Source organism: Ambystoma mexicanum, chromosome 1q (genome assembly GCF_040938575.1).
Source record: "Ambystoma mexicanum isolate Mex_15411 chromosome 1q, UKY_AmexF1_1, whole genome shotgun sequence".
Taxonomy (NCBI): Eukaryota; Metazoa; Chordata; class Amphibia; order Caudata; family Ambystomatidae; genus Ambystoma; species Ambystoma mexicanum.
The window spans coordinates 790,012,416-790,028,082 of NC_090922.1; the positions used below are offsets into that span (position 1 = coordinate 790,012,416).

The 15,667-nt window shown below is 49.5% G+C and overlaps 1 protein-coding gene across 4 annotated transcripts in view; it reads right to left on the bottom strand.

Annotated features, from left to right (window-relative positions):
- The window catches only part of TPR (translocated promoter region, nuclear basket protein), a 2,097,972-nt gene that overhangs the window by 258,949 nt on the left and 1,823,356 nt on the right, over positions 1-15,667 (bottom strand). The gene's annotated exons all lie outside the window — the stretch shown is intronic.

The window sequence follows — 15,667 nt, forward strand, 5'->3', positions numbered from 1 at the left end:
TAGAGACTTCTGGGTAGATTCACAACTAATCCTTTTTATTGCCTCATTGTAACTTGTACCTCAAAACGGTATTCACAAAGAAAATCAGGGCTAATTTACTGCTGCTAGAAAAATCAGTGCAATTTGTATAGATTCACAAAGGAGCAACCTTTAGCCAAAGAAGTGGACTGACACTGAAGTAGTTTACTCCATGCCATACAGAAAAAAAGCTACTTTCTCAAATAACTTTTAGAAACTTTCTTCGAACACCTAAATATTTCTCCACCAGATATCCCCTTTTAATCCACACATCTATGTATACGTTTGTACCTTGCACCAAATTACACCTACACATTTTGGGAATATCTTCGTATTTTTTTAATAAAGTTTGACAACTGAAGTTTTCAAACATCAAAAGTCACTTCTATGGAGCAAAGACTTCTTTTTTGGAGGGCAAAGGGGCCTTTGCCACAGGACCCCCCACCTTGGTGGGAGGCACCACAAGGTTGCCTTATCTGAATTCAGTTGCCATTGTTAACCAATCTAAAATGGCACAGGTCAGGATATGACATGCATTACTCACTTTAATAGCATTTCTGATGATTGTATCTGCTTAGATTCACATGCTGTGCATATGGTCTGACATCCAGTGGTAACCGCAGAGTATTGCATCTCGTCTTTCGGGGACCGAAAGGGGACGTCGGCATGGGCGTGTCTAACACTATGCCTATTGTGACGTGTGTAGTACCCAAAATCCCTCATGCGCCAAGGTCCCTCCGATTGTATTTTTTCTGCCATGAGGGTGCCCAAGGCTATAGTGAGTGAGTACATAAAGAGAGAAAAGTAGTAAGATGTCCATGTTCCTTCCACCCCGAGCGGGGAGGTAGGGAGGGCGCATGTGAATCTAAGCAGATACAATCATCAGAAATGCTATTACGGTGAGTAATGCAGGTCTTCTGATGCTTGTTAATCTGCTTAGAATCACACGCTGTGCATAGACTAGCGAGCAGTACCCGGAGTTGGAGGTGGGTTGCGAGAAGGAACAGTAGAGAAAAGATGTCTTAGTACTGCTTGTCCCACCTGAGAATCAGACCTAGAATGAGTGTCTAGGAAATAGTGTTTTGTAAAGGTGTGTACAGAACTCCAGGTTGCTGCTTTGCAAATGGACTCAAGAGGAACATTTGCAATGAATGCTATGGATGCCCCAGTGCCTCGAGTAGAATGTGCTCTAGGCTTGAAGTGCAGTTCTCAGCAAGAGTGTAACAGTCTGATGCATTTGACAATCCACCTTGAGATCGCGAATTTAGAGCCCTGAAACGAAGAATTGTTTAGTTGTCCTCAGTGGTTCAGTTCTTTCCAGGTAAAACATGACTGCCCTGCGCACGTCTAGTGTGTGAAGGCTTTTTTTGCCCATGTTAGTAGGGTTCTGGAAGAGCGTGGTAGTTCGATTGACTGCTTCACATGGAACTTCGAAATAAATTTCTGCGCAAACCTGGGATGTGTGCGCAGAACTACCTTACCTTTGTGGACTGTAACAAAAGGATCTAAAACAGAAAGAGCCTGTAGTTCGCTAACCCTTCTGATAGAAGTGATAGCCACTAGGAAGGCTGTCTTATAAGTCAGATCTTTCAGACTTGACTTGCTTTATGCATAGGCTCGAAGGGAGCTCCCATGAGCCTGGTCAAAACCACATTCAGATCCCATCCAGGGGCTGGATGAGAGATGGGAGGATAAATCCTCTTAACCCCTTCCATAAAGGCTTTGATTACTGGTATCTTCCACCAAGCTGCTAAGTTTAGAGTTTGTGGGCACGGGTGTAAGGTCTCCCCCCTGTCCTGAGACAACACATTGTACGGGCAGGGCAGCTTGACTGGTGGGGAGAGGGACATTTCCATCAGGTGAGCAAACCAGGGTTTGCGGGCCCACATGGGAGCCACCAGTATCATGGTAACTGGTTCCTAGTGCATCTTGTGCACTATCTTGTTAAGAAGGAGAACCGGATGGGGGGTTGGGGGGAGCATAGACAAATTTCCCTGACCAAGTGATCCAGAGACCGTTCCCTGTGGATCGGTTCTGGGGGTACCTGGAGGCATAGTCTTGGCATTGGGCGTTCTCCTGAGTAGCGAACAGGTCGATCTCTGGGAAACTCCATTCTGCGAAGACGTTGGACACAATGTCTTTGTGGAGCTGCCATTCGTACTCTTCTGGCAGAGGAAAGTCTCTGCTGAGTACGTCTGCCAGAAGATTGAGTTCCCCTGGAACATGTTGGGACAACAAAAACATCTTGTGTTTGAGAGCCCATATACAAATGTTTTGGGACAGCTTGGATAGCCCTGGAGAGTGAGTGCCCCCCTGTATGTTCAGGTAATACATTGCTGTAGTGCTGTCGGTTAGGATCAGCAGTGTCTTCTCTTGCAGTTGCACCTGAAAGGCTTTCAATGCTTTGAACACTGCTAGTAGTTTATATGATTGGACGCTACTTGAGGGGACCACACTCTGTGTGCTGAAGCAGGCGAGCGCCCCCACCCTGTGAGAGATGCGTCTGTAGTGAGAGTGGCTTCCACTGCAGGGGTGGTGAAGGTCTTCCCCTTCAAGAGGTTTCCTCTAGACCACCATTGCTGAGTACTCCCCTTCGGCATCGCCTTGGCGCCAAGGGTGTTAACCAAAGTCCTGGCAGTGGCAGCAGCACACCTGCGCAGACTATCAGTCCCTGTTTACCCTTACCTGCGTTCTGGTGAGATCCTTTTTGGGTACAAGGAAGTACACTGAATAAATACCCTTGTTTACCTGAAGAATAGGGACAGCTTCTATGGCGTCCTTCCCAGGCAATGCTTCCACCTCTTGGATCAGGATCTCCAGATGGTCTGGTGAAAGGCGCCATGAGCGCAGCGGTCTGAACTGTGGAGGTCGGGCGAATTCCACGCAATAACCGTGGACGGCCATCTTTAAGACCCCACTGGTCGGAAGTTATCCCCTCCCATGCCTTGAGGAAAGATGTTATCGCCCCCGACCAGGGAGACATGGGAGGGGACATGGACTTGGTGGTCATTTCTGACCAGAGGCTGTGGCTCCCCTGGGATTGGGGCCTCTGCCTCTACCTTTGACACATTTCTGACCCCTTGTGGGGTAGTAGGTCGGGCTTCCAGATGTTTGATTCATGTTGAAGTTACCCGTGCCCTAGTTGTTCTGACCGGCACGGGTTTGTCCTCGAAAGGACCGCCGAGAATTATTACCCTTCTGGGGGAGGGTTTTTGTGTAATCTGGTGCCAAGACCTAATAGTCTTGTGCTCCTTCTTGGCCGTCTCCAACGCTTCATCAACTGCTTTCCCGAAGAGGTTATTCTCAATGGGTTTATTCATGAGGGAGGCCTGAGTCTCAGGTCTGAAGCCCGATGTACGCAGCCATGCGTGTCTTTTCAGAAGAGTACCTTGTGCAAGAGACCTGCCTGCTGTTTCTGCAGTGTCCAGGGTGTTCTTCACCACATTCTGGTTAACCAGTTTTGCCTCTGAAAAAATAGCGAGAAATTTTGTTCTGGCGGGTTCAGGAACCTCCTGGAGGCCTTCTTGGAGTAAGTTCCATTGGGCATCAGCATAGCTTGCTAATAACGTATTATTAGCAACCCGAATGGTGTATGCTGCTGCTGATGTGGCACGTTTGCCCAGGGCATATAACCTTTTAGACTTCTTGTCCGGTGGTGATTCTCCCGTGGCAACGGGTACCCCAACCCTCTTTCGAGTGGTAGTCACTACCAGTGAGTCTGGAATGGCGTACCCTTTGATATATAGAGGGTCGGTAGGAGAAGGCCGAAATAATTTTTCGACTCTCAGGTTCACTGTCCGTGTCTGAGCAGGTGTGACCAAAGAGGGAGCTACCCGTCTACTAACAGAGTTAAGGAGGGGGATGGATTGACTCGCTGGAGGTTTTTAATTTAATAATATCCTCCACAAAATCCTGCTCCAGTACCGCCTCTTGAGTGGCAATTTTAAAGAATTCTGCAGCCATTTTCAACATGGAGTTGAAAGCCATTTGGTCATCCACAGGGGAGACCTGGCGAGCCGGGGTGGACGGAGTAGAATCCAAACACAACATATCAACGTCTTGATCCTGTTGTGTCCAAGGGTTTTCACCTTCCTGCTGGATCTCCTCTCAGTTGTCTGTCGTACCCTGTTGATCCTCCTCATAGTTTGAGAAAGGAAGCTTCCTCTTCTTCATTATAGATGTCTCTATAAGTATCCATCTGGAGCACGTCTTGTTGGAAAACCTGAGACTGATCTACTTGAATTTGGGGGTTAGGGTCTAATAGAGCCCTTTTCGGGGGTGGGTGATCAGAAGAACTGATAATCCGCTCTAGCTGATCCATACAACCCTCGAACTTCTCTGTAGTCCATATAGAGGACCGAAACGGGCCAGCACGAGGAGAAATGACGTTCTCCGCACCTTGGCGTCGACGGGAACCTCTAAGGGTGTCGGAGAGAGTCTCTTGACTAGCTATGTAAGTTCCATCGGAATCAGGAATCCAATCCGCCGAAAACCTTTCCGCTGAGAGACCCATAACCTTCAGCAGGACCGGAATAAGGCCCACCGCTGCTGCGATTCTTCCGATGCTACCTTGGATAGTCCCCGAATCGTATTGAGACAAAGGCTCTGGTGATTTGTCGGCAGAAGAAATACCGTCCGTGCCAGCAGGAGGTTTAGCGGACGGATTTCGGCTGAGAGGCCTAGTCATAGTTTTTGGGCCTACTGAGGCCCTGGAACTCGTCAAAGCGTCGAGCTCCCGACTTTCAATGTGTGTAGGATCAGGAGTAGAGCCCTTGGTTTGTCTTGGTTGCCCAGTCGCCATGTGCTGCTGCGAATGTGGGGAAGGCCTTGGATCAGAGTGATCCGAGGGAACAAGCGAAGACTTCGGCAGCCCCGTTGGCGCTTTCGTCTTTTTCGGAGGTGTTGAAATTGGCGCAGGGGTTGTGTGCTTAGTGCTATGCACTTGTATGCCCCTGTCGCCGGGTGTGGTCCCTGTAGCAAGACCAGAGTCGAGCCTGGAAGGGTCAGGGACGGGCGTGGCAGATCTAGAAGTGTCTACCTCAAGATCTATAATATCTGCGTTGGACATTTGGTCATCCGGAGTACCCCCGTCACTTTCGGCTGGTGTGGTGGTGGGGGCTCCACGTATGACATACCGTACGAGGCCCACCCCTTTACACAGCGCTCCTTAAGGGTCTTGGGCCGAAGGAGTTTGCACGCCGCACACCATTTCTCGTCGTGCTCTAGGGGGAGACAGGCGTTACACGCCCTGTGTTCGTCCTTCTAAGGATATCTGACCCTACACTTGGGGCATAATCTAAAAGGAGTCCTTTCTATAGCAAAAGGGAAGGATGACCAGACCGCGAGGGGAAAGGAGGAAAGAGACACTGAACAATATGGCCACTCCGACCCCACTCTCCCTACTGTATAGACCGGCCAGAGGGCCCGACCACATGGACAATCCGGCCGCCGGATCTTAGGCGCCGAAATCCACAGCCATAGACTATTCCCCCGTGGTCTTCGTAGAAGTTGTTGTTATTGGCAAAGTGACTTAACGGGGAATAAACCGACAATTCGGTAAAGATAAACAATGTCTTTAGTAAGAGCTCCGCTATAGGGCGACCAGTTATCTGGGCAGAAAAAAACTATCGGAGGGACCTCGGCGCGTGAGGGATTTTGGGTACTACACACGTCACGATAGGGATAGTGTTACAGACACGCCTATGCCGATGTCCCCTTTTGGTCCCCGTAAGACTAGATGCAATACTAAGCGGTTACCACTGGATGTCGGACCATATGCATATTTTTGTTAACCATGGTTCCCAGCCAAGTCAGTTTCTTGGGGCCCGATTCGGACAGAAGGCAGGCTTGTCTTCCCCTCCAACGAGAGAGTTCAAGACATGTTTTAGATCCCTCATTATGTAGCCTGTCGCCAGTAACCATAGGCAAAGTGATGCAGCTGCTGGTAATAATGGCATCCTGAGTCTTCCTAGTTCCACACTCCCGTCTGCCCATGTGTCCCCATGCAAGAGTGTCTCGCAAACCAATGATGTCAGGTCAGCGGCCAATGGGACGATCTAGCCCTCGTTCAGTCTCTGCAACGGTGGGCAAAGGAAAATCTTCTGCAGGGAAAACCCTTTACCACCCCTGCAGTAGAGGCCACTCTCACCACGGACGCATCTCAGTCGGGGTGGGGAGTTCACGTCCTTCAATGACAGCGCACGGTGTGTGGCACCAAACAGCATCCAATCACATTAACCTGTTGGAACTACTTGCTTTGTTAAAAGCCCTGAAGGTCTTCCAAGCACATTGTCAGGCGAAGACATTCCTTGTCCTTACAGGCAGCACCACGGACATGTACTATCTGAACAAACAGGTGGGCGCTCACTCTTTAGGGCTATCCAAATTGCCTGGGAACATTTGGAAATGGGCACTCAAACACACCATGTTCCAACTATCACAACGTGTTCCAGGGGAACACAAACTTCTGGCTGATTTACTCAGCAGGGACTTGCACCAAACTTCTGGCTGATTTACTCAGCAGGGACTTGCACCTACCGGTAGAACACGAGTGGCGTTTGCAAGAGCACATTCTGCTAAACTACTTCGCACAATGGTGTCTTCCAGACATCAACCTGTTTGCGGCTCTGGAGAACGCCCAATGATCATACTACGCCTCCATGTACCCTTGGAGGCGGTCCAAAGGGGACCGTCTCTGGATAACATGGTTTGGGCAATTTACCTACGCTTTCCCCCAGTTTCCCCTTCTCAGTATGATAGTGCCCAAGATGCACCAGGAACAAGTCACAATAAACCTGGTGGCTCCTATGTGAGCCCAGAAGCCATGGTGTTCTCATCTCACGAGGATGTCAGTCTCTCCTCCCAGGAAACTGTCCTGCTAATACAACATGTGGTCACAAGACCTAGGGCAGATAATGCACCTGTGCCCACAAACACTCAACTTAGCAGCTTGGCAAATGAAGTCAGAGTTTGGGCACTTCCAACTACCTCAAAGATGTATGGACATACTTAAGGAGGCATGGAAACCTAACACCAGGCATTGTTTCTCCAACAAGTGGAAACATTTTGTCATTTGGTGCAATACTAAACATAAACCCGATTGACGGTTTACCTCGAGACATAGGGCCTTATTCACGGAGCATTTTCCAATGGGGTTTTGCCATTATAAAGCCTTTAACACACCCTTTAGACTCAGGATTCGTTTTTAATTCTCTAAAGGTCCATCTTGCTGTGCTCTCTGCGCATATCACATCTCAGAGCAAGGATTCATGGTGGAAGATTCCTGTGATTAAAGCCTTCATGGAATGGGTAAAGCGACCAGCCCCCCCCCCTCCCACCCTCCTATTTCCAACCCATCTCCCGGATGGGACTTAAATGTTGGACTTGAATGTTGTTCTTGCAATGTTAAAAGGGTCCTCCCCTTGAACGGATGGATAAGGCTAGTCTTAAGGCCCTCACCTACAAGACCGCCTTCTTGGTGGCCATTACCTCTATAAGAAGAGTCTGCGAGCTACAAGCTCTCTCGGTTCAGGACCAGTTTGTTACTATTCACAAAGATATGGTGGTTTTGCACACAAACCCATGTTTTGCGCCCAAATTCATCTCGAAGTTACATGTGAACCAGTCTGTTGCACTTCCTTTCCTTCAGAACCCCACTAACTCAGTCGAAAGAAGCCTCCATAAACTAGATGTCAGGAGAGCAGTAGTATACTACCTTGAAAAGACTAAACCTCAGAGAAAGACTAAAGAATTCCCTTTACACCTAGAGCTCACTACTCTGGGCACAGGGGCCACCATAGCATACATTGCAAATGTTCCTCTAGATTCTACTTGCAAAGCAGCAACTTGGAGTGCTATTCATACTTTCACCCACAACTCGCCAGGGATTTAGAAGGAGCGCCCACTGAAACAGGACTTATCGTTGTGCGTAGGCCGGGATATCGGGCGAACGGCGAGGTTCGGATAGCTCAGCTGAAATTTACGACAGGCCCGTGGGCGTCAAAGGCTTTCTCTGCTGATCCATTGAGGAAAGCGCAGGGGTTATGTGTTTATGAGAAGGTGTTTGTGCCCATGTCGCAAGGGTGCGACTTCCGCACTGCCGGTGGCATGATTGTCGGGACCGGACACATAGGAACCCAAGGGTTCCATAATAAGGTCAACGGCCTCTGAATAGGAGCGGCGGCTGCCGACTACTCGTCCGAGCTGACGGCAGGGGAGTGAGACTCGGCCTGCATGGCATAGGCTGCCATCCGCTTTGGGGGCCTGTCTTTTAGAGTCTTGGGCCAATAAAGTTTGCAGACCTTAACACTATCGCTTGTTATGAACACGAGGGAGACACAGATTGCAAAGGCAATGGGTGTCTTTCCAAGGAAATTTGCCATTGCAAGATGAGCAGAATTAAAGTGTGTGCTCTCCAAAGCAGAGGGAAAAGGCAGCCAGACCAGAGAAAAGAAGAGGTGCAAAGGAAAGGCATTCTCGGAAGTCAGTAATAAAGGGCCCCACTGTCCCTACTGTGAGGCCCGTCCGGAGGGCCAAAGGCCACGTGGAAACCGAGCAGTCAGCAGAAGGATCATGGGCAAGACAGACTCAAGCGTCAAGTAGCCGACGAGAAGATCAGCGCGAGGCGCTTTAGAGATGGATCAGCAATATAAGCACTTATTTGTGAGACCGACTAGATAGGCGAAAAAAATAAATCTATGAGACCTCGACGCATGAAGGATTTTGGGTACACTACATGTCACGTTAAGGATAGTGTTAATGTCACGCCCATGGCCAACACCCCTTTTTGATCTTCGCAAAAAAGATAAAATACTCTGCGATTACCACTAGATGCCGGACTATATGCACAGCATGTGATTCTAAGCAGATTCACAAGCATCAGAAGCAAGATTACAACACTAAATTCTAGGAAGGCCAACTCGACTCAGCCGTTCCTATGTCAAACCTGCATATATATGTACTTTTTTGTATCACAACACGTGCTATTATCAGCAATGTACATGCACCAGATATTGGTTGCTATAAAAACAAACAGACTCAGTATGGTGAAGGTCTAGAAAATGTTTGGTCAGATGTGTAGTCGTAAAATCTAGGCAGCCAACTCTAATGAGGAGCATAAAGTGTTAGCCTGGAGAGGTGAATAGGTATCCAAATTCGAGACTGTGGAACCATATAGTGTTTCATGTCTGTAATCCCGGCTCTGGCAAGCATATTTTAAGGTCTGCTACTTTGACACAAAAACAGTTTGCTTTGTTGTACAATTCAAGCCTGTGTTTTGAATGTACTTAATGCTTTAAAATACAAAAGGGAAACCCAGACAAAAACAAGATCACATCAATTAGTATGCTGGTACTAATAAACTTCCCTTGAAGACAATGAAGCTAGAATAATTCAGATTTTGCATAACCGGTTTCTATAACTATTTTTCAAAATTGTCATGTGGAGTTGTGTGATTTGTGTACCTTCCAAGTCAGTTCTATACAATGGGATTATTTTAGTTCACTGTAAAAACTGGAAAGGAAAGTGAGAAATTGCAGAGTGGGTGCAAATCCCAGCTTCACCCCTTCACCAATGTGTGCTCCTGGGCATCTCATTTAATCCTGTATTGTCTCACCTATCAAAAATGCCAGTGCCTAAACCTTTACAAATTGTCGTTCACAGATTTCAATCACAGGATATGATTGCCAAAAAGGCCTCACTCATTATAGTGTTGCTTCCTCAATAATGAGCATTGATATATTGCACACCACATCCACGTGTTTCTTTCATGCAACATTACTTGCAAATCACATCCCGCTTCTAATCTCAGTATGTTTGGATATGGACACCTTCCTGGTAGTTTCAAATCTTCATCCACTATCCATGGTATGTGTAGCTTTCTCCTTGCATCCAAATCAATGCTTGAGCTCCTTCTGCATTCTGAGAGGCAGCTAATCCGAGTAGTCCGTCTATTCTGGATTGTGTGCAACATTTTTCACATTATCTGTGCCCGCATGAATACCATGGCGGGTATACCTTCCTCTCCTTGTGACTGCTATTGATGAAGTGTCCGGTAACTACGCAAGAAGGCAAGGACCGTTGTCATGGACTGATAATGTTCTTGAAATGCTACTTGTTCATTCTCATCACATCACAAATGAAGAGGGTAAGGAGATTGAAAGAGTACCCATGTTTGTTTTGGTTACTGTGAGGCAGCATATCAAGCTATGGGTTCTGATCGCAACAGTGGGGGTGCAAACAATAGTTTGGATCCCTTAAATCCGTTGGTTCGTTGGAGGAGGGCCTCCATAGGTGTCCATGCCCCAGGCCACACAATTGCTTAAGACTGGAACCTTCCCTTCCCCAACCTAAAGCACTCCTGTGTGCACCGCCTCCTTAAGATGTACGCTGCCGATCCTTACTCTCTGGAAAACTACTGCCCGATCTTCTCCACTCCTTTCCTGGGCAAACCCCTAGAAAAGCTGGCCATCTGCAAGCTTACTCTCCATACTGAATCTGTTGGTCGTCTCCATGACCACCAGTTTGGCTTTAGAGCAGCCAGAAGCACGGAAACTGCTCTTCTGAACACCCATGAATACATACTCTATAATCTCGATTCTAACCTACCGTCTGTCCTCATTCTCCTTGATCTATCCTCTGCTCTCGATACGGTCAACCACACCATCCTGATCAATCGTCTGACAACCTGTGCATTACGGGTCAGGCCCTAGCATAGTTGACCTCCTTTCTCTCTGATCAACTCTCCCAAGTCCAACTTGGGTACTTTCTCTCTCCCACCTTTCTCTTTACAGGTGGTGTTCCCAAGGGATCTAACCTCCCACCATGCCTCTTTAACCATAACTTTGCTCCTCGGCCGCCTCATCCCTACCTTCTGTTTTAGCTTTCAGTGTTAGGCGGATGACACTCTGCTCTCCTCCAGGCTCCCCCAGCCACCTTTGATCTCTTGCTCATTCCTGTCTATCCACGATTCAGGAATGGTGTGCCTCCAACTATATCTGCCTTAATGCCAGTAAGACCAAGATCCTTTGCTATAGGACCCCTGCTCCTGCTTGCACCTTCCGATGAGGCAAAGAACCTTGGGGTAATCTTCGACTCCACCCTCTCCTTCTCTCCTCACATCTCTGACATCTCTACGAAGTCACACTACAAGCTGCACCTCCTCTGAGGTATTTTTCCTTTTCTCCAGAAGCTCACTGTCTCCAGAGCCCTGGTTCTCGCTAGGCTTCACTATTGCAACAGCCTCTTTCTAAATCTGTCTGACTCTATTCTTCCCCCTTTGCAACTAATACAGAACAGGACTGCGAAACTTGTCCTTGACCCCAAACCCAAAGATCGTATCTCTACAGCCCTGAAATCTCTCCACTGGCTCCCAGTGGCTGCAAGGATCAAGTTCAAGACCCTCTGCATTGTCCACAATGCTTCTCCAGGCAGAGAGTGGGGGGTAGATCTCCGTCCTCGGCTGGGGCCTCCCTGCCTCTCTCAAACTTGAGCAGGACCACCTAAGGTTCCGGAAGTAACTCAAGACCTTCCTTTTTGCTTCTGCTTTCTCTCTTCATCTCCCCTGCTGATGCTCCTGTCTGCTGCGCTAAATGATTAACTGGCCACCCACTGAACATGACTGGCACCAGGCTCCTGCACAACCAGTAGCCCCCTTGCACTGCCTCCAGGCATCCTACCCACCTAGGGACTGTATCTGCAACCATACAGTCCCCTGCCTCTGCACTTACTGGAGGCACCACCCTGGCAGCACTTACTGCGTCTTGCCACAGTACTTGGCCCCCCCGGCACTCTTCCCTCACACGATCTGAATGACGAGGCCTAGCAAGTTAGTTTGCTTTTGTCCTCCCTCCGTCTACCTTCCTTGTCTTGCCATGCCTAGAAACACTTGTGTACAGGCATGTTATAAATGACTTCTCATATCAAGAATACAGCAAAGTAACTTGTTCCATCTCCAGCACGGAGTATGGCATGGATTCACATGCTCATGAATAAAGATGACAGCAGTACAAATACTTCTGTTGAGCCTTGCTACTTCCAGTAGTTGTGTAACACTAACCCCTGGAACAGACTCGCTTCAAGTGAACAGGTTGCGTAGCACCGCTTGGCCGACCCGGGACTTCTCCCTGGAATCCCAGTCGACACAGTACAACCTTGTGAAGCTGTGCGTGGACCTCCACATAGCAGCCCTGCAGATGTCGCGCAGGGCCAGAGAGAAACGCTGTCGTTGCAGCAATGGCTCTGGGTCGCCCAGGAAAGAGGTTTGTTCGCCCGACAATTACAGTGCATGATGCAGCCGGAGCGCCACCTGGAGATGGAAGCCTTTGACAAGGCCTTTGTGATTCATAGGTCCAAAATTGTCAAACAGCTGCTGAGAACTCTCCTGATAGCCGTTTGTGCGCACCACATAAAACTTCAAGGCATGGGCAACATCCAGCAAATGCAAGGCCGTTTACGCTGGCGACGACTGATTCGGGACGAGGAGGGCAACACCAAAGGTTTGTTGAGGTGGAACTCCGACGGCACCTTTGACATAAAGGTGGGGTGTGTACGCAGTACCACCCTAGTATCGTGGCAGGACAAGTATGGCTGTTTGCAGGACAGCCCCTGGATCTCCCCTACACGCCTGACCGATGTGATAGCCACAAGAAACCGTGCCTTCCATGAGAGAAACTTAAATGGGGCCTGATGCATCGGCTCAAAGGGAGCCCCCATGAGCATAGCTAAGACCACATTAATTTCCCAAGCTGGGCCAGGAGCCTTCACCGGCAGAGCAGAAAAGTCTTGAAGAGGTCCTTGAGGAACTCCTTAACAAGCCTGCGTGACCCCAGCGAAGGCTTACCAGGTGTCCTGGTGTAACAGGATATGGCGGTCAAGTGCACCTTGATAGAGGAATGAGCCAGTCCAGCATTAGCCAAGGAAAGCAGGTCTGGCAGAAGCTGAGGGGCTGTAAAACTCAGAGGAGTAACCTTCTGAGCCTGGCACCACATGGAGAAACGCTTCCACTTATGGCCGTAGTGAACGTTGAAGAGGCCCTGGCCTTGGTCAGGATGTCCTTACATTCCACAGATAACATGTAATGTCCAAATTCTAGAGTCGCAGGAGCTAGGCCCTGAGGTTCAGCGACGCCGGGTTGTGATGCAGAGTTGTTCCTCCCTCTCTGGAGAGAAGATCGGGAAGTAGTGGCAGTTTAATGGATCAGGATAACAGATTTGTTGCGGCCACGACGGAGCGATGAGTATCATTTTGCAATGATACAGTCCGGTGTGTCGATCACTCTTAGCAGGATCAGAAACTGAGAAAACGCACACATGAAAAGTCCCTTCCATGGGCACGAGAAAGCATCCCTCAAGCTCCTCGGTTGCAGGAACCTGCTGGCGAACCTCTGACACTGAGTTTGTCGCCGTATCGAAGAGGTCAATCTGGTCTGTGGAATAGGAGACCCACCTGGTCCTGGCGCAGTTCCCACTCGTGGCAAGTACGTAGCTCCCTGCTGAGCGAGTCTGCAATGGTGTTTTTGGTGTCTGCCAGGTGGGACACAATGAGAAACATGTCCTGATGGATGGCCCAGTGCCACAGATACTGGGCTTCCTTGGAAAGAGCCAGAGTGCGTTGCGCCCTGCTTCTGGATGGAGAACATGGCGGTGGTGGCGTCAGTGAAGAGCCTCACCACCTTGCCCCACTACGACGGCAGGGAGGACTTGAGGGCCCAGAAGACCCGTATCTTCAGGACATTGATGTGAAGGGTCTTGTACTCCAGCAGCCAGAGACCTTTGGCATTCAACTGCCCAGTGTGGGCTCAACAACCTTCCAGAAAAGCATCCATGGGGACTGTATCGGTAAGGAGGGACCTGGAATGGAGACCCTTTCGTAACATGAGGGCGCATGCCCCACCGCTGTATCGCCTGTCGGAATTCCTGGTTGAGGGCGATCTTGTCCTCCCAGGATCCAGAGACTTGAAGCCACCTCACATCCAAAAACTCCCAGAGAGGCCTCATATGTAGACTGCAAAGGTGGACGAGGTTGATGCATGATGACATCATGCCCAGCAGAGACTTACCAGCTTGCACCGTAGCCGACAGCACGGATGACAGGCGCTGCACCTTCCCCAGGATAATCAGCATTCTCACTTCCAAGGGAGATGCCAGAAAGGCTACTGTGTGCAGATGGGTACCCAGAAACCAAGAGTTTTTGTGACTGCTCCAAGCAGGACTTTGGATAATTTATGGAAAATCCCAGATCAGTCAGCAGCTGCACCGTCCTCGCCATGTGCTGGCTCGCCAGCGCGAGGGAGCGGGAATGGATGAGACAATCATCCAGATAAGGGTAGACATGGATGCCCTTGAGACGAAGATGCGTCGCCACCGGAGCCAAGCATTTTGTAAAGACCCTTGGGGCCAATTTCAGGCCAAAGGTCCTTGAACTGATAGTGTCACCCCTGGACCACAAACCGAAGGAACCTGCGGTGCTTTTGGTGTATGGGGACGTCGAAGTAGGTGTCCTCCAGATCCAGCGATGCCAGCAAGTCGTCATCCTGCAGGTGGCTGAGCACGTGCTGGAACGTGACCATCCTGAATTTCTGTGACAAAAAGTACTTGAGGCGTCTCGGGTCCAGGATCGACCTCCACCCTCCTGACTACTTTCGTACCAGAAAGTATCTCCATCGACCCTCCTTTAACATGGCGTGTACATCTAGCAGTAGCTGCGCCACATGTTGTTCTTGAATATGAGAACACCTGTGTTCGAACTCCAAGGTGTGCCCGCGTTCAAGAGTGTCCAGCACCCACCTGTAAGTGGTGATGGTCTTGCATGTGCTGACGAACCGCGCAACCCGCCTCCCACTGAGGTGTATAAGTGGTGGCCCAAGGCCACAGCTGGTTGAAGCCTGTTTCGGGGTCGGGCTCTATCCTGCAGGCAGAGCCGACGCTTCCCTCCGCCGCATATGCCTGTGAGCGACCTCAGGCGGCTTCTTGAGTCGCAAAGCGGAAAGGCTGCCGATAGGATGTGGTAGATCCTGTGGAAGAACTGTCAGTTTTTCCTCTCGAGGAATGAAAGGACGACCGACATTGCTGTAGGGTACCCACGGAATGTGGCAACTCTGTGTCCATCTTGACTATTTGCAGAGACTCGTCTACTACCTTGCCAAAGAGGTTCTCCCCATCAAACAGCATGTCCAACGCTTTGGGCTGAACATCCGGTCTGAAGTTGGTGGCCTTCAGCCATCCCTGCAGACAAATACACCCTGTTGCTGATTTGACAGAATCCTGTGTCTGCAATATCCACTGCTGCCGTACACTTTTGAACAGCACCAGAGCTGCTCCTTCTTGTCCTCAGGTCATAAGTCCAGAATAGGCCCAATTTATACCACAGTTCCCGAACATAGTAGGACAAAATGGCCAGGGCGTTGGCAGCCTGAATGGTGATGGCAACAGTAGAGATGCATCACATCCAGCTTCTTCCCCTCCTGGTCCAGGGGCACCAAGCACGAGGACTGGTTCACCAAGCATTTCCTGGCTGCGGCTGAGACCACAGAGTCGAGTGAAAGCTGGGACCTCAGGAACTTGGGTGACTAGTTTGGAACACTTTCTTCTCAAACCTATCCCGCTTAGGTGGTGCAGTGCCTGGATTCTTCATTTGGGCCAATCCCTCATCC